At 38.0% G+C, this 18,965-nt stretch overlaps 1 protein-coding gene across 10 annotated transcripts in view; it reads left to right on the plus strand.

Moving 5' to 3' along the window:
* Positions 1–18,965, plus strand: part of PDE4D (phosphodiesterase 4D) — a 1,576,413-nt gene that overhangs the window by 962,540 nt on the left and 594,908 nt on the right. The window lies entirely within an intron of this gene.

Genomic DNA, 18,965 nt, shown 5'->3' on the forward strand with positions numbered 1-18,965 from the left:
AACAAATTAGTTGTTAATATAAAAGCATCCCCAAATAAAAAGTCAAGTATGAGGACATTTGCAATTGCTAACATTTCATGGAGGAAAAAGAAGCATAACAACTTTGCGAATGGCAACTATTAAATTGATAAATAAAAGAAAAAGGGAGGTTTGGGACTTGTCTTTAACTCTCTTGTTTTCTTTTATTTGAAAATTTCCTGGGGAAAGACACACACACACACACACACACACACACACGTATTTCTGACATCTAATATCTATTTGCCTGGACTTAGGTCTTTCTGAATTTCTAAAAGAAGGTTAGGGGAAAACTTAAGAGTGTTGACTCAATTTTAAAATGGTGCTAAGATGTGTTGATGCTTCATATTTAAGAAATATTTTAACTATTTGAGAAATATTTCTACCAGAAAGAACTAATTAAATAGAATTCTAACACATGAATTATGTAGTGTTCAGACGCTCATAGGACTCTCATAGTGCGTTGATTTTGCTCATGTATTAAGGTTCAATGCAATGTATTAAGGTCCCTGGACATGTGACATCATGTACCATTTTTTATTAGAGTTTATGACTAAATGTGTATAGGAATTAATTGCTGGGGTATTATAAGGGAAAAACTCATTTAACTTTGTTTTTATCAGACCTTTAGGGTTGACTGGGTTTGATCTCTCATAGCAGAAACTTTGTGAATGTGTGATAAAAGGCATATTTTAAGGTTTTATGGCCACTAACATGGCTTGTTTGAGATACTGCAATGTGTCTGTTTTTGAAAGTATATTTCTCAAGTAAAATTTTTGGATAGCCTCAGAATAAGATTGAAATACACTGGTTTCTGGGGTTTTTCCAGTTTCTTTTATGACAATGTGCCAATTGAAAGCTTTCTGATATCTTAAGGCTCCACCAAAATCACTTGCTGGTTTGTTGCAGACGTTTTAGGTTGTTTGCTAAAAATCAGTAACAAAGAAGGGTGGGTGACATCCTCTACCAGTCTGGGCAGGTGCTCATATTCTATCAACACCAGATTCATCCAGGATCGAAGCTATGGCGTATCTTCTTTCTCTGCTGTCCAGACTCACCATTCCCATTCTCCAGTGTGCTTGGGAGGGAGTCTGGGTGACATGCCTGCAAACCTCAGTGGCCCACTTCCAAATGCATCACCAGAAATCCCAACTCAGTGGGTGCCATTGCCTTGCTGGTCCTGATGGTGAGAGTCAGGCATCAGCAACCAGGGTCTTGTTATTCTTACAGATACAGTCATATAAATAATCTTTAACTCTAAGATAAAAAGGTCCTAGAAATAGGCCTTGGCACGTAGTAGGCACTTATCAAATATTTGTTTTTTTCTTCTATTTCTTATGCCTTAATCAAGGTTAATTTTGTACCTATTAAGATTTGTTTGGGGCAAAAATTACCATTCTCATTTTATGTAAAATATATCTTGCTATAAAGCAACAGTTTTTGTTCTATGTAAGCTCTATTATTTGGGTCCATTTGTTTATGTTTCAGTAGGTAGGATACATGTGCTCTTTGAATGCCTACCTTTATAGCCACCTTTTATTTTGTTACATTTACCTCACCTTTACGTTTAACTGGAAAGAAATGAGCCATTCATCTCTATAGTTTTGAAAGAATGAAAATGTGCTTATTCATGCTTCTCTAGATCTATAATATAGATGTTTGAAAGCTATATAGAGAAGTTGAGAGTCCGGGTGGTTTTCTTTTGTGCCTGAAGCTAGGAAACCCTTCATGCATTTCACTGCATGACGTGCCAATTTATTGTGACCAAACTGAGCCCATGTGGTGTGTGAGTGCTCTGTGTATCTATTCTTACCTGGGACCCTTAGAAAGATTCCTTAATAAGATGTTGAACTCGAAGAAGGTGGTGTTTTTTTCCAGGTGACCCAGTTAATGTTGTGCGTGGTTCTCAACTTCACCAGTTGTTGTGCTTCTCTTATTTATAACCTCACCTTTCTGTACCGCAGTGAGAGATGCCGGGTGTTTGTTGACAGGAAACCTTCTTTCCCTTTGTCCTACTGTAAGAATCTCTATTGGATTAGATTCCATGCTCATGAATTAGTGTGCTAAGAAGAAAGGATTTGCCAAGTTCTCCTTTTCATCTCCAAAGACTTTCTTACTCCCTTTCCTCATTCAGATGCAGGTTTTTCCTCCCTACAAAGGGACAGATCAGAAGTTGCCAAAAAGACCTGTCAATGCCAGGGAAGAATAAGCATTTTAAACGAGGTTTGTGCTTTGGTTTTATGAACTCTAGTTCATCTCTATGAAGGCTCTGAACCCTTTGGATATGCAGGACACAGAGGTGCAGGTTCTTTTTCTCTTCTGCTTTCCGAGAAGCAAGAAGGCCAGGAGGTTGAGATACAGAGGATCTAGAGTAGTCTGCAAAAGTTTATCAGAGGGAATGATTCAAACAAATAGAAGCCTAATGCAAAGTTAGTTCCCACTTGAACTCTCATCCTCCTGCCTGAGGGCTGGCGTGTTGGTAATTGAGCAATAGTATTACGAATTCATTGTTTATTGGTTACAAGTTAAAGTTAATAAGTGGTCTTACTACTTGTCTTAATAGAACACTACTCCTAGAGTGCTAAAAAAGTGGTACGAAGTATGTGCTTGTCTTGTTTAAAGCTACATTAGAAATATTTGCTGGAGGATTTTATTGTGAAGGCTTCTTTCTATTACACTTTTCAACAGTTTTACTGCCAAGCCAAATAAAGATAAGGGTTTGCCTCACTAGGTAAATAAGTACTATATAGCTCTTTTTATAAATATTTTTTTTTATTCTGGTTAGTTGTGAGAGTATAGTGGTAGCCTGGGAATTTGGGGTCAGATCTTCTTGCATGGTTGGAAAAAGGGAAATGCGAGTCAGCTTTCTAGGAATTCAGATTTTATTTAGTGGCAATTAAGATGACTCTCTAGAGACATGATGACATGGGGTTAAATGCAGGAGTATAAAAAGAATGACATAACATAGTGTGCCTGACAGATGTTTGTAACTCTGTTTTCTTACTTAAAAGATACATAACAACTCATCCAATCTGATATATAAAAATGCTATAATTTCATGCCAGAAACACCAGAGCTACATAATTATGAGCTTTGCAACTGAATTTTTAATTCTACATTTATAAAGTTTGGGAGGGCATTTTATTTAAATACCTGCATATGCTTTTTATGATGGACTCACATTACCCAGAGAGCGGCCAGGGGGACAGGCCGAAGGCACGCTGTGCAGGCCGCTCCCGTGTGCTCCTCTCAGGGCGCCCGAGGAGGATTCGGGACAGTGATTGTGGATGGTGATGAACTATTTTACTTATTTGTTGCTTAGAGTTTCATTTTTTTTTTCTAAGCCCACATACCTAAATACTTTAATTAAACTCCACTTGTGATGCTGAGGGGTAACTTGGATCAAGAGGCAAAATAGGGTGAAGCCATACCTTGGGTCACATGGAGGCTTCTTGTTCCTTTTTCTAGGCCCCACATCTTTTCACTGGACTTTCCTTTCCGGGTTCCTCATAAGCTTTAATCTAGCAAGTCACAGTTCGGTTCCTTCCTCTATAGACCAAGGGCTCAACTGATTTACTAACCCATTTTGTTTTGTTTTCTTTGATCAAAATCCTTTATGGAATAAAGTAAGATCTAAATGGATGTATCAATAATACCATATGTATGTATGTGTTTATTTTTATAATTTTTCCCGTAGCAGATTCAATGAATACATAACCGGGAAAGGGAAGGTGGCCTGCTTCTTCATGAAAGGATCGTCCTTATCTTGCCTCTTAGAGTTTCATCTTCTACGTTTTTCTGCTGTTCAGATATTGATACTACAGAAACTCAATCCAGAATTGCATTTTCCAGGATTGATACTTTGGCAAATATAATGATCTCCCTGCTCTTAGAATTTTAGCAGGTGGGAGAGACGTTGAGTTTGATGACTATGTGATGCATTGATGGATAAAAATGCATTAAATCTCAGGCAAGATAAGGAAGCTCTGTTCATTTTAGCCAACCTAGAAATTCTGCCAGTGTTGGCTTGTCTTCTAATGAGATTTCAGGTCATTGCTGACCTTGCTTATGTCCCACCTCTTCCTCCAATTTTAGAAAACAAATACCAAACTTTCAGCTTGACTCTGAAGTCCTGTTATAGTCAAATACAATTTATTTGTAAACACAGTAAAGTTCAGACAAAGCTCATAATTATGCAAGTTCATTTTGTTCACAAATCCTAGGGGCTCAATGTAAAGTCAGCCTTTGTTTAAGGCAGAAATTCAGGTTTAGATATAATACAGAGAAGGCTTTTCTTTAGATGAAACATTGATCCTATTAAACATGTAATTTTTCTCTTGGCTTTCTATTTTATTGTCTTCTATTGCCTCTAGCTGTAGGCTCCTTGATTTATTTTAGTAATATCTTGTCATTTTAAGATGAAAATAAAATTTGTATCTCTATTTTAATTTTTAAAAATGAATTAAAGAGTGGTATGCTAGAAAGTAAAAGTTGCCATCTGTACTAACCATGTGCCCACAACTTATGGAAAGTAAACGTAATTTTCAGTCCCAGGAGACTCTCTGCTGTAGTGAACAGTACACTGTAAACTGCTGACATGGTATGTCCTCATTAAGCTAAGTGGGTGGTCCGAGCCAGGGAGGTTTTAGCCAATTCCTACAAAAGGAAAAAAGGAAGGAAATATTCTCTATCATGTGAAAATGATTAGCTATGAATTTTGGATGCTTGTCTTCTATTAAATTCTTCACTTTCTACCCCCTTGTTCCTGTACCCCTTTCAGCTGAGTGACGTCCACTAATGCTGAGGTACCCAGATTCAGAGAAAAAAAAGACAAATAAGGGAAAAAATAATAGTTCAATACTCAGAGAGGAAGAACCCAAGGAGGGAACTCAGTTTCCCACTTGCCACAGCTAGAGGTCTTTCTTTCTCTCGTTTTCTTTTCTTCCTTTCAACAGTAACCACACTTCTCCTCTGCATTCCCTCCCTTGATCACATCCCACAAGCATCAGTGCTCATTATTGGCTTGTCTCGCTATGTCATCATCCCACCTTTTCACAGAAGCTCCAAAATGTCTCTAAGCCATAAATGAACTGCTGCAACTCATCACTGGAAGGACGTTGGATGGTATTTCCAGTTATAAGAGAAGTGCCAACCTAGAAACATACTCAAGACAACATATTTCAACTAGAGATTATATTGTGTAAAATTTTAGGATATATGTTTGGTTTTAAAAATGGTTACTGTAATTCGGGATTCTGTATAGTCAGGTTATTGGCTGAGGAAACAAAACAAAGCCACAAAACAAAACAAAACACGCCTCTAGGCCTGTCACTCTAATTCTGGTGTGTGACCTTGGCTCTCTGAGGTCTTCCCACCTGCTGAGCATGATGGCAGTGGATGCAGCCCGCACCATGTCGGCGAGTAGACTGTTAAAGAAACTCTCATAGCATATTTGTAGTAATAATCTATTAGACTGTTAAACAATGACATACTAAAACCTCTAGAATGATTTTTTTGTAGCAGTTCCATTTGTCCTTGCAACACAAAACTTCAACAGTATTATTTAGCATTCTGATATACATGAACTAGAGTAATAAGAGAAACCTAATTAGATTAATTTTTTTAAGATTTTATTTATCGATTTTATAGAGAGGGGAGAATGAAGTATTAACTCATAGTTGGTTCACTTTAGTTGTTCCTTGCTTGAGGTATGTACCTTATCTAGTCAAGCCCAGGATTTCAAACCAGCAACCTCAGCATTCCAGGTCAACTCTCCATCCACTGCGACACCACAGGCCAGGCTAGATGAATTTTTTTTAAATATACATAACAAATGTAATCATTGCATTATTCAAGGACAAGATCAATGCTAATTGAACTCCCTCACCCTCCCATCAATGCCATATGTTTTCACGTAAATTATATCATTTAATGTCAACTGTAACTTTAAAAGGTGGCCCTTATTTGAGTGCTCATGGAAGGTAAATATAACTTGCCCAAGGTCACATATCTATTACTTAGGGAAGCTGACCCACTCATACCAAGTCTGGCCTATTTTAAAGCCCAGTGTTTTTTTATTCACCATACTGTTTTGTAGCAGCTGCCTTAGCACTCTGGCCATGGACCTGCTGGAAAATAGATTGTAGTAAAGACCAGAGAAAATAAGCATATTCACCCTGTTGGTTAGCAAGTTGGGTAAGTATATGGGATGCCTAGTGAATGTCAAGGGACTTTACTAGAGAAGCCCTTCCTGTTCACGTCAGCACTATGACCTGTACTTTGACCATCTCAACAGCACTTTTTTGTTGTTAGTGTGTGTGTGTGTGTATGTGTGTTTCTGAATGAAAATAACTTACAAAGATTTGAGGTGAACCATGTTCCCTAGGCCACTCTGGCCTATAGTATCCTTCTCTGAGCAACTATATTAGGACACATGCCCCACTTCCGGCAGACACATTAGAAATGCAGACTGTGGTGCTTGGTGAATCGATAGAGTCTCCATGCAAAGCAAAAGGCATCCCATTCTCTGGGTACACGGTGGGCACCTGGAGCAGATGAGTTCGGCTTTGTTCATCATCTCCGCAAGGCTCTGTAGGGCAGTGATCCAACTGCACAGCTCCTAGCCTTGGTTTTAGATGGCTGCACTTTCTACCTCAAAGGGCAGTTATCATGGACAGATGAAATGTTTTTAAGCGTGCTTTGCCAACAATAACAGATCATATAGATTTTGAGGTTGCCATCAACATTATTACTTCTTCAAAATGTTTCAGTTATAGGCATTTAAAATTAATTTTTACACAGGTAAAGACTACTAACTTTTTCTGAAATCGGAATTGAAGTCAAACAGCCAAAGAAACCATTTTAATAGTTTAATAGAAGAAATAGTCCAATATCTGATCTGTTGAAAATTAGTATTCATAGTGAATTAGATTGGTACATGTGGAACATACTGATTCATGTAAGCATACAGGATATGTAGATAAGTAGATAACCATACTGCCTAGAAGATAATCACAGACTAGTAAGGAGAACAGCAGGGAAATAACTACAGTCTAGTAGAGAGCATATTAATATAGGCACATACAAAGTGTTACGGAAGTCCAAAGGAAGAAACAACTTAACAGGCTGGCTCAACTACACTACAGAAGTCTAGAAATGAGAAACTAAAATTAAATCTGATGGTTTTGAGAATTAGTAGTTATTTGGCAACACTTGGGAGAATGGTTTAAGGGAACATCTAAGGATAAGTTATATTTTAGGGGTTATAAAAACAGAGAAAAGTAGTGCACAGTACTTTCAAAATTTTGGACAAGAAGGGAAGAATGAAGAGTGGAGAGAAGGGGAGAAGAGAGAAGAAGAAAAGGGAGGAAAAACCAGTAGTTACTGAAGAACACTAGGTACTTTTAAGCATCAGGGAATTTGTCCCAAAGGAAGTATCCAGGTATAGGATCTGGACAACTAGTGAAGGACATGGCTTCCTCCATGACAGGAGACCAGCAGGGAGGTTGGCAGTAGACAATGGAGAGGTGAGGTTGGTGAACAGAGAACAGGAGAGGGTTTTGGTCTCATGCAGTCTGTTTTCTCTGGGATGTAGAATTTAAGATCATACCTCAGAGGGCGGAACACGAAGGGGCAGGTGGAAAATCTTAGGTTACGGAACAATTTCTGTGGGTATTGGGAAGCTGCTAACAAAGGGATGTATGTGAGTGTCAATAAAATTGAAAAAAGTCAATGATGCTGAATGACTATATAAAGTCAATATAAGATGTATACTTTTAAAATGACTTACACAAAGTATTATGTCAGGGAAAGGGGTAGAGATGTGACAGAAATGTTAGAATTCTTAATTGCTAAATTAGAAACTGTGTTGTAATTAGAATTTCTCCTGTCGGTGGTGGTTTTGGGATTCCGGTGAATACAGACTTGATTTTATTGTTATTCTTTGTTCAGTAGTGGTGGAGCTGTTTTATGAACATATTAATTAGATTGCAGTTCCAATTTCATGACCTGATTTTGGAAGTATGTGATTTCTTTGGATGCCTGGATATAACTCTGGGTTGACAAACAGAAGCTCTAAGATGTTTGCTTTGAATTTTATCTTCAAATGAATAAAAATCACAGTTGGTAGAGAAGGCAAATGATTCATCTTTGCTCATTTTTTTAATAGGCACCTTTCTGTGGCTTATGTCGGAATGTCACAAATTCATATATATGTTACCTGCTTTTGCAACAATTTCTTCAAACCTCTTCTGAAGTTTACTTGAAAGCATCATCAGTCTCAGAAAATGATGGAAAATAACAAAACATAATTGGACTTTAACCAGAGCTGATATAACTTGGTTTAAATATTTGTAAATTTAAATTCTTTTAATGTTTGCATGATACCTCAGGGGGGAATTGACAAATATAAGGTGTAATTAAGGGGAAATTTTTAAATAACCTTGTAATTTTTAGGCCATAATTATAAACCCTATAGTGTACCATGAGCGCAGGGGACATTATGAGTTCATTTTACCTCTTTCAATCATCAGCACTTTCTCTGAGGTCTACAGAGCTTGCTCTTTAATATTCCTGAAGTTCAGTGCTCATGATTTGAACAAGGCTGATTTTATAAGAGTTCTGCCTACCTCCTAACCTCCAAATAAGATACCAGACAGTCCCATATAAGCGGACTTCATTCTTCCCTTCCCTTTGAGTCCTCATGTTTTTCTTTTTAAATCTGATGATGAGGAAGTTGAACTAAATGTTCATTTTGATGCCATAAATATCTATGTTTCTGTATCTTATTAATTTACCTGTTCTTGTCTTATTAAGAATAACTGTGCTTCTGTTAAAGGATATGCTAAGAAATAATACATTGATCAATAAATTACTCCAGGAATGTACCCTGATATTTTTTTTTTCTGAAGTATTTGGCCCCTGATGTTGAAAATCCTTAGTCTCTCAGCCTTAGGTTTTGGCTTACTTACTTCTTCACAAAACTGCATTTGAATATCAATCTTTTTTCATGAGTAAGATGGCAACGTTATGCCTGTTAATGCTGATATTCATAATGATTGAGAAAATATATCCCACACACCGTTTATGCGCCCCTGATGTCTTCACAACTCTTCTCTTGGTCAAAGGCTTCAGGCCCTTCCTTGTTCATTCATTCTCCATCTAGTCTAAAGAAATAACATGATCAGAAGTTCTTAGCTATCAGGAACCTTGACATTGGGTTGTTTTGTATAAGTGTATTTGCTCGGTGAATTTTAATTGGCATCACAATGGAGAGGCCATTGATGTTCTAGAGAAGAAAAGGGAAGCTAGCAGTCAATAGTGAGCAAATTGAGGAAACCAAAGTGTTGAGAGCAGTGGAAGAGGACTCTTACAAGTCTTTAAGGCCTTGGAGTCTTTGTTGTCTGACTTCTACAAGAGGAAAATATTGGAAAATCCTATTTTCTAGAATGTAATCCATGCAAGATTTGATTTTTGCATGTTAAGTTACATAAATAAGTTACTGTCTTAAAGACTGACCACATCTGCCAAGCCTTCACTGCACATCTTTTGCTTCAAGGAACTTTCAGTAACCAAGCTAACCTCTGAGACTTCATAGTAACAAATTACATTCCATTCTATTCACAAGAGTAGCCAGCTTGACTACTTTCTTCTCACTTATATCCCCAGCACTAAGCACAATGTTATAACTAATAGGTATTCCATAAATTTTCTTCAGTGAATATGTGCAAAGAAAAGAATGAGTAACAAAACTAATATGGTTAGGGGATTCTTTAATTAAATATCTTTCTGTATTATTTAAATAAAGTTATCCTGCCATTGTTTTGAGATAGGGCATAGGAACTTATGCTATAAAAATAATAAAGATAATAACTAATATTACATTTGAGAGGTTATTAGTGACAGCTACAGACTAAGTTTTTATACATATTATTTCATTTAATTGTTCCCCCAAATCCATGACAAAGATTTGTTAGCTACTTACCAAGGGCGTATGTACCATAGGGTAAGTAAACTAACCTCTATGCTTTGGTTTTTCCACTTGTAAAATAGGGATAATAATTTGTTCTCACTTCTTGGGCTGCTGTGAAGATTAAATGAGAAAACCAGTCAAGTGCTTGGTTTTGACTGGTTTGTTTTGTATAAGTGTATTTTGTATTACTGTCACTCAGTAATGAGTCAATGGTAGCTGTTGTTATTCCTAGGCTGTGGAATATTTACCTAGGGTAATCTAGTTTACTCAGTGGCAGGTTCATTCTAACCATGGCATTTCTATCAGTTCTAGATCGCTTGGAGGACTAAACTACTTCTGTATCCATTTTTTGAACTTTTTGGCATATAACAGAGACAGTATCTTGAGTTGAGTTCTAATTAGGAAATTAATGCATTCCTCCTCATCTCTCTAATCTCAACAAGAATCACCAACCTTTGAAAGCTGTTGTGTTGTCTCCTTTTGAATCAGCACCTACTTCATGCAGGATGCAATGTCTTTTTACATGTTGCTAACTTGTGTCCTTCACCGTTAGATTCTCAGTTCTTAGCACAGTGCCTGACATATAGTAGTGCTCAATGAGTGCTTCAGAGTAGAAGTAACAGTACCAGATTTTTATACCTAGAAGTTAGTGCTTTCAAGGTTAATTTCAATTTTCAGAAAATAGTCTGTGTGTTTGAATAAGTAAAATTTCTGTAAAAAAAAATTGTCATCTTGAGCATAAATAACTCCCACACATTGTGATTTCTGACACTTGGGCGAGTTGAACTGTGTTAGCAGAAGGCAGCCATCCTGCTGAATTGTGCTCATCTGCAAAATCCAAATGCTGTTGCTCTGGATCACATCCTGACCTGAGACCTAAATTGTTACTTTAAAACTAATAACCAGTCCATTCACTTTCACTTCCAGGAATCTATCTTCCCTCGAAGATGTCTAAGGTCTTCTTCCTGGCAGGACTAAATAGTGTAAATTCATTCTGTAGCTGGTCCCTTTCTCTGTGCACAACATGTGTTCATTTCCTTGTTTAGAACATTTATGTTACATTTTAATTATTATTTCACACCACATGATAAGGTTCTCAGACATAGGCCAGGCTCCATGTGTGGCACATCTCTCCTCTCTTCATATACTTTACTTTGCCAAACTAAGCTCTAAAAACATCAGCTTCTTCACATCTCTTCTCATGCCTAAAAAATGCATTATCTATGTATTGTACACAGTACGGTGTTAAGACCTCCCTCACCTGGCCTCTGCTTCTATAATTTCATGTATAAATGCTAACTACTATTAGTATGAATGTTATTTGCCTCATTATTCCATCATACGTGTTTCATATTTGAGTTGTTAGATATGTCCATTCTTTAGTGTAGAGGCTAAGAACATGTATTTTTAAGTCACAGAACTTTCCTTTAAGCAAAAGCTTAGGCAGTGACTTAATATGTAAGATAGATATGACCAGTGTTGAAGAACAACTTTATATCAACGCTACACTTTTGAAGAAAGGAAGCTGGACCATGGCTAGTCAACAGACTCCACAGAACTCCCTCTACACCTTACTCTAGTCCTCTTTCGGGGGCTCCATGGTGTCTGAAGGCTTGCCTTGCTGTGTGAGGACTTTGCATAGGACTGTACTTCTCCCCTTTTGCCTTTTGCCTTTTGCCATGGAAAATCCCTGCTACTTCATTAGAACTTGGATTGCTTGATTTTCTCTAAATTCCAGGTAGAATTAATCACTCCTTCTGTTCTCCTAGAGCATCCTGTATTTTCCATAATACGGTTTGTGTTGCCATACAGTAATGCATTTCCATGTGCAGAGAGGCAGCCAGCCGAGTGTCTAAGAGCACTGACTCTGAATCCAGAGTTCCTGGTTCAAATCTGGATTCAAACTTTTTAGCTGTGTGGCTCTGGGCAAGTTTTTTTGTTTTTGTTTTTGTTATAATTTATTTAGACAATTAAATTTAACAGGGTGACATTTGTCAACCAGAGTACATAGATTTAGAGAAAATATCTCCATATCCTTTGAACCGTCAATTATACTGTATACCCATCACCCAAAGTCAAATCATTTACTGTCACCCTATATTTTGCTTCTCTTTAAGCCCTTCCCATTCCCCCCACCCCTCTCTCTCACCACCCTTACCCTCCCCCTGGTAACCACTGCACTTTTATCTCTGTCCATGAGTCTCAATTTTGTGTCCCACCTATGTATGGAATCATACAGTTCATAGCTTTTTTCTGATTTACTTATTTCACTCAGTATAATGTTCTCAAGGTCCATCCATATTGTTGTAAATGATCCAATGTCATCATTTCTTATGGCTGAGTAGTATTCCATAGTATATATGTACCACATCTTCTTTATCCAGTCCTCTATTGAAGGGCATATTGGCTGTTTCCATGTCTTGGGCAAGTTTTTAACCTTTCTCTTTCTCAGTTTCCTCATCTGAAAAATAGGGGTTATAATAACTATACCTCATAGGCTGTTGTAAAAATGAAATGTTGGAACATATGCAAAATGCTTAGACAGGCTCTTGGCATGTAGGTGTTCTCCCATAACTTAGTTGTTCCCGAAGCAGTTGTGCGTCAGTGTCACCTTGGGGTCCTTTAGTGGCAAGCCCTGAGAAGAACATTTGAATACAGATGGTTTGTTCGGGAGGTTATCCCAGGAAACACCAGTGGGAGAGTAGGGAAGTGACACAGGAAAGGAAAAAAATGTCCATATAGGGTACATTATTGATAAAGTACTGAAGCAGGCAACTGGGACTCAATCTCACTGGGGACTTCACCTGGGAAATGATGTAGAACTTTCTTCAGATTTGTCCTACACATGAGATTGGGGCACTGGAGGATTTATTCTCCAATTCTCATTCTTCATTGGCTGATGGCTATATCAATAAATTAATTCTTGCTATTTCCAGCCTTGTCTGCATTCAAGCAAGGACTTAGGTAGAGTATTGCCCATGCTTAAGACTAGGATTCCACCAGCATGTTATTGCCAAGAGGATATGACAGAGCCCTGGCAGCGATTGCTACAGAACTGTACCTAATTCTCCAGGGCCTTCTATATTATCTATTTTCCTTCCCTAGCTCATATACTGGGTGTCTGATAGATCTTTGGGGAATGAGTGAATAACTTAACACAAGGCTATTCTGCTATTTGACCTTCAAAGCTCTTTGTAATTATTCCTCATCTGATCTATCTTTAGTTCTTCTGATTTAATTCTCATGGTTCCCAAACCAGATTCCTCATCTTTAATTAGCAGTCTTCTTACTGTTCCCAAATATGCCAATCTGTTTCTTTACAGGGATGTTCTGCCTTTTGCTCTGCCTATCTAAACCCTGTCCATCCTTCAAGTTCCCCCATCTGGAACAGTTCATCTCTTTCAGGAAACTTCCTTCGACCTCAGATAACTCACTCCTCTAAAGTCTCAGTGACAAAAAGAAGACTATACAATTTAATGTTTGTTTATCTGCTCTCTGATGAGGTTCCATAATTACTGCATGTTACAAGGCTAAATAAGAAATCCTTGTCTTATCTACCTCTCATCTTTTTCACAAACCTGGCCACATCATACGTAGTTAATATTATCAAATACAGAGAAGTAGTGATGCATGGGCTGTGGAGTCAGAAAACCATGATTGCAACTTTATTCTTCCACTTAGGAGCTGTGTGACCTGGAGCAACTATAAAACCTACTTGTACCTCCTCTTTGCCTCATCTAGAAAATATGACTAATAATCCTACCTCATCATTTTTCTAAAAGGAGTGAATGGGATATTGTATGTAGAACTTTTAACACAGTTCTCAGAAGTAGGGGCTTAATCAACAGGATATGCCAGGTTCATGTGATTATAAAGTAATCAATATCTACTTAGACTTTTCTTATTATTGTTCTTCTTCATTTTCTCATTTTGCTATTGCTTTTATTTTAGATCTTTTCAAAAAATACATTAAATGATAGCTTAAAATATTGATACTTGAATTATTAAAAATATTGAAATTTTAGCCTGACTAGGTGGAGTGGATAGAGCATCAGACTGGGACACAGAGGAACCAGGTTCAAAACCCCGAGGTAACCGGCTTGAGCACAGTCTTATCTGGCTTGAGCACAGGCTCAACAGCTTGAGCATGGGGTCACTGGCTTGAGTGTAGGATCGTAGACATGACCCCATGGTTGCTGGCTTGCGCCCAAAGGTCACTAGCATGAGTCCAAGGTTGCTGGCTTGAGGAAGGGGTCACTCCTATAGTCCCCCAGTCAAGGCACATATGAGAAAGAAATCAATGAACAACTAAGGAGCCTCAGTGAAGAATTGATGCTTCTCATCTCTCTCCCTTCATGTCTGTCTGTTCCTATCTGTCTCTCTCTCAGTCTCTTTCACAAAAACAAAAACAAAATTGAAATTTTATATATAAAATAATTTGTCATTTGAGCCCTTAAAATAGATGAAATGTGCCATATTGCTTATATTTTATTTAAAATAGCAATCATATCTCTTAACTAACATGACAATGAAAACCTTGCATTTCCATTGCATATTAAAATAAGTCTTTATTCTTGTTTTATTGCAAAAGAACTTCAAAAGCTATTTTATATATTTATATAGTTTTCACACCCTTGAAAGTTAACTCAAACTTCAACTAAACCTTCAATTCCAATGAGGGTTGAAAAAGATGTCATTAGAGAAGGTAGCTTCATCAAACGTGCCTACAAGAATTTGTGCCAAAAAAAGAAATATTCATCCCTCATCTTCCCCTTTCAGTAACAAGAAGTGTCAAAATCTGGGGGTTTAAGGGTGTTTAGGATGAGTAGGTGACCTGTATATTTTGACAAAATGTTTGAGGGGCTCCATACACATTTCTGTCAGCAGGTAGTACTATGCATGTGAAGGAGCCATGTTTTAGAACTATATTTAACTAAGTTTAAATTTAACTTTCACATTGACTGGCTGATTTTGAGCAAATTACCTGACTTTTATAATCACTTTCCTCATTCATAAAAGAAAAATACAATAGTGCTAATTACCCAGATTTGTTGTCAGCATGCAGTGAGATAATATATTATATATTTGTTTAAACCTTGTCATGTTCCAGGCCACATTTAAAGCCACCAGCAAAAATATGGAGCTATACAAATGTTGGAGAGGCTGTGGAGAAAAAGGAACCCTCATACACTGTTGGTGGGAATGTAAAGTAGTACAACCATTATGGAAGAAAGTATGGTGGTTCCTCAAAAAACTGAAAATAGAACTACCTTATGACCCAGCAATCCCTCTACTGGGTATATATCCCCAAAACTCAGAAACATTGATACGTAAAGACACATGCAGCCCCATGTTTATTGCAGCATTGTTCACAGTGGCCAGGACATGGAAACAACCAAAAAGCCCATCAATAGATGACTGGATAAAGAAGATGTGGCACATATACACTATGGAATACTACTCAGCCATAAGAAATGATGACATCGGAACATTTACAGCAAAATGGTGGGATCTTGATAACATGATACGAAGCGAAATAAGTAAATCAGAAAAAAACAGGAACTGTATTATTCCATACGTAGGTGGGACATAATAGTGAAACTAAGAGACATTGATAAGAGTGTGGTGGTTACGGGGGGGAGGGGGGAATGGGAGAGGGATAGGGGGTGGGAGGGGCACAAAGAAAACAAGATAGAAGGTGACAGAGGACAATCTGACTTTGGGTGGTGGGTATGCAACATAATTGAACGACAAGATAACCTGGACTTGTTATCTTTGAATATATGTATCCTGATTTATTGATGTCACCCCATTAAAAAAATAAAATTATAAAAAAATAAATAAATAAAATAAAGAGTAGAACTATTAAAAAAAAATATGGAGCTATATCTTATAGAGGAGGGTGATGAGGGAAGGGCAAAGGGAAACAAGGTGTGGTGCTAATATACACATATTTCATAATGTGAAGAAAAGTACATGACCTTAACAAATAGCACCAGAATATTCTTGGGGAAGAGAAATGCCTTTACTGGAGGAGATATATTAAAGGTGCTCTTGAGATAGGAAGAGTCTCTTGAGAATTTGGCTGCAGGTAGGTATTCAAGTGATCTGGGAGTGAAAGCCACTCTGGATAACAGAGGAAGAATTTGGTCCAACAGAGCCAACCAGAGGTGGAGATGAGGAAGAGGGTTAGAAGAGAGGAGAGGAAGAGGAGAAGCCTAGTAAAGGCTGAGAACTATGTGTGAGAAAAAAAATAAAAGACCACCAAAAAAGAGTTGTGTTAGCAAGAGAGAACAATGAGCCCTCCCCTGTCCCCCTTAAATTGTCACATATCAAGGGCTGAGTTTTGGGACTCTTAATGGTTCTAAAGTTGGGAAATTCAAATCAATGTTGTTGTCTAGATCTCAAGGGAGACAGAGAGTTCTCCCTCTGCTAGGTGTCTAACATGCCATACAGTCTAAGGATATACCAGATGGAATATGAAGTTCTTGCTAAGCTTCCTAGGAGCCAAATGTAAATCAGGAAGCTTACATACAAATCCATGTCCATTAGATATAAACAACTCAGTGGCTCAGAGGAAGCATAGCTACTTTTAATGGTACGATTGGAAGGAAATCTGTCCTAAGATTGAGCATAAAGAGTAATGAGCTATATAAAAATCATAGAACCTGATATACTTAAGATGTTTGATGCATTTCAGCTCCACCTCCTGTTTTATTCCTTTACCACGAGTTTCTATAAAGATTGCAGTATATTTGCAAGCACTTTGAAAATTGTAAATACTATTTTGTACTTAATAAAAAGAAAACCCATATATACCAGATTTCATAAAAATCTCATTAAATACTATTAAAAATATTGAGGTGTTCATAAAATAATAATTTGAATAAAAAGATTCCTATTTAAAAATGCTATGTCACCTGACCAGGCGGTGGTGCAGTAGATAGAGTGTCAGACTGGGATGCGGAAGACCCAGGTTTGAGACCCTGAGGTTGCCAGTTTGAGTGCGCGCTCATCTAAGCAAGGGGTTATTTGGTCTGCTGAAGGCCCACGGTCAAGGCACATATGAGAAAGCAATCAATGAACAACTAAGGTGTCGCAATGCGCAACGAAAAACTAATGATTGATGTTTCTCATCTCTCCGTTCCTGTCTGTCTGTCCCTGTCTATCCCTCACTCTGACTCTCTCTCTGTCTCTGTAAACAAACAAACAAACAAACAAAAATTTAAAAATGCTATGTCTTTCTAAGTTATAATCTTGAAGTTAAATGCACTGTTACATACTTTGAGTCTTTTCACAGCCCATCATGGTACCAGGTGTTAGACTCCTAAGACCTGTGCCATTTGTAATGGCAGCAATAGTAAAGTGATGCATACTTGAGTGACTCTTAGGGAGGTCGGTTTCTTAGAGGCAAAAGTTGTTGAGCCCACATACGGACTTTTGTTGTGAAACAGCATACGTTAAAGTCAGAGTTCTGAGCAGGGCTGCTTCCAATGGCATCTGTCAATTCTTTTGTTTTTATTTATTTATCTTTATTTTTCTGAAGTTAAAAGCAGGGAGGCATTTAGACAGACTCCTGCATGCGCCTGACTGGGATCCACCTGGCATGCCCACGGGGGGCAATGTTCTGCCCATCTGGGGCATTGTTCCATCGCCACCAGAGATAGTCTAGTGCCTGAGGCAGAGGCCATGGAGCCATCCTCAGCACCTGGCCCAACTTTTCTCTAGTGGAGCCTTAGCTGAGGGAGGGGAAGAGTGAGATAGAGAGAAAGGAAAGGGAGAAGGTGGAGAAACAGATGGTCACTTCTCCTGTGTGCCCTGACCGGGAATCAAACCCAGGACTTCTACACACTAGGCCGATGCTTTACTGCTGAGCCAACTGGCCAAGGCTTGTCAATTCTTTTCAATTCAAAAGATTGCTTCCCCTTTCAAGTACAAATTCAGATTCAGATAATAAGGAAAATGGGAAGCATGAAAATGATTATGAAATGACAAGCAGCCTGGAAAGAGAATGTAGACAAATGCCAAGTGTTCTGAAATTATGAAATTCCTTACATATGAGGCCAAGTCAACAAGTTGTTTTTTCAAGTGTGATATGACTGTTACCTATTTTCCCCCTATATGTAATTCCTTTGATAGTTTTAAAAAATACTACATAATGCCTGACCAGGTGGTGGTGCAATGGATAGAGCATCAACCTGGGACACTGAGAACCCGGGTTTGAAACTACAAGGTAGCTGGCATGAGTGGGCTCATCCAGCTTGAGTGCAAGGTTGCTGGCTTCAGCGTGAGATCATAAACACAACCCCGTAGTCACTAGCTTGAAGTCCAAGGTCAATGGCTTGAAGCCCAAGGTCACTGGCTTGAAGCCCAAGGTCACAAACTTGAGTTCTAGGTCACTGGCTTGAGCAAGGGGTCATTGGCTCAGTTGAAGTCCCTTGGTCAAGACACATATGAGAAAGCAATCAATGAACAACTAAGGTGCTGCAACTACAAATAGATGCTTTTCTTCTCTCTCTCTCTCTCTCTCTCTCTCTCTCTCTCTCTCTGTCCCTGTTCATCTCTTTGTCTGTCTGTCTGTCTCTCTCTCCCTTTCTCTAAAAAAAATACATAAAACCAAAAAGAATGGGACCTGGAATATAGAACATAAAGCCTTCCTGCATTTATTTATTTTCTTCCTTTATATATTCCATCTTGGTGAATTGGCTATTGATATATTGACAATAAGAATTTGTGTTTAATACTAGAATTTGATTCTAATAATAGTCAAGTGTTTGACTTCTCTATGAGTAAAATATTTTTAATTGACAGATGAATCCATTTCTATAATACAGTTTTACCTTGAGAAAATCCACTTCTTAGAATGAAATAACACATCAAAAGAATTTTGAAGATTATGGCCACGCTCACCCTTCCTCTCCCCAGAATCTATTTTTATCCATCCTCATCATGAGCATCTCCTTTGGGTAATCTGAGT

Source organism: Saccopteryx bilineata, chromosome 1, assembly GCF_036850765.1.
Source record: "Saccopteryx bilineata isolate mSacBil1 chromosome 1, mSacBil1_pri_phased_curated, whole genome shotgun sequence".
NCBI classification, from domain to species: domain Eukaryota; kingdom Metazoa; phylum Chordata; class Mammalia; order Chiroptera; family Emballonuridae; genus Saccopteryx; species Saccopteryx bilineata.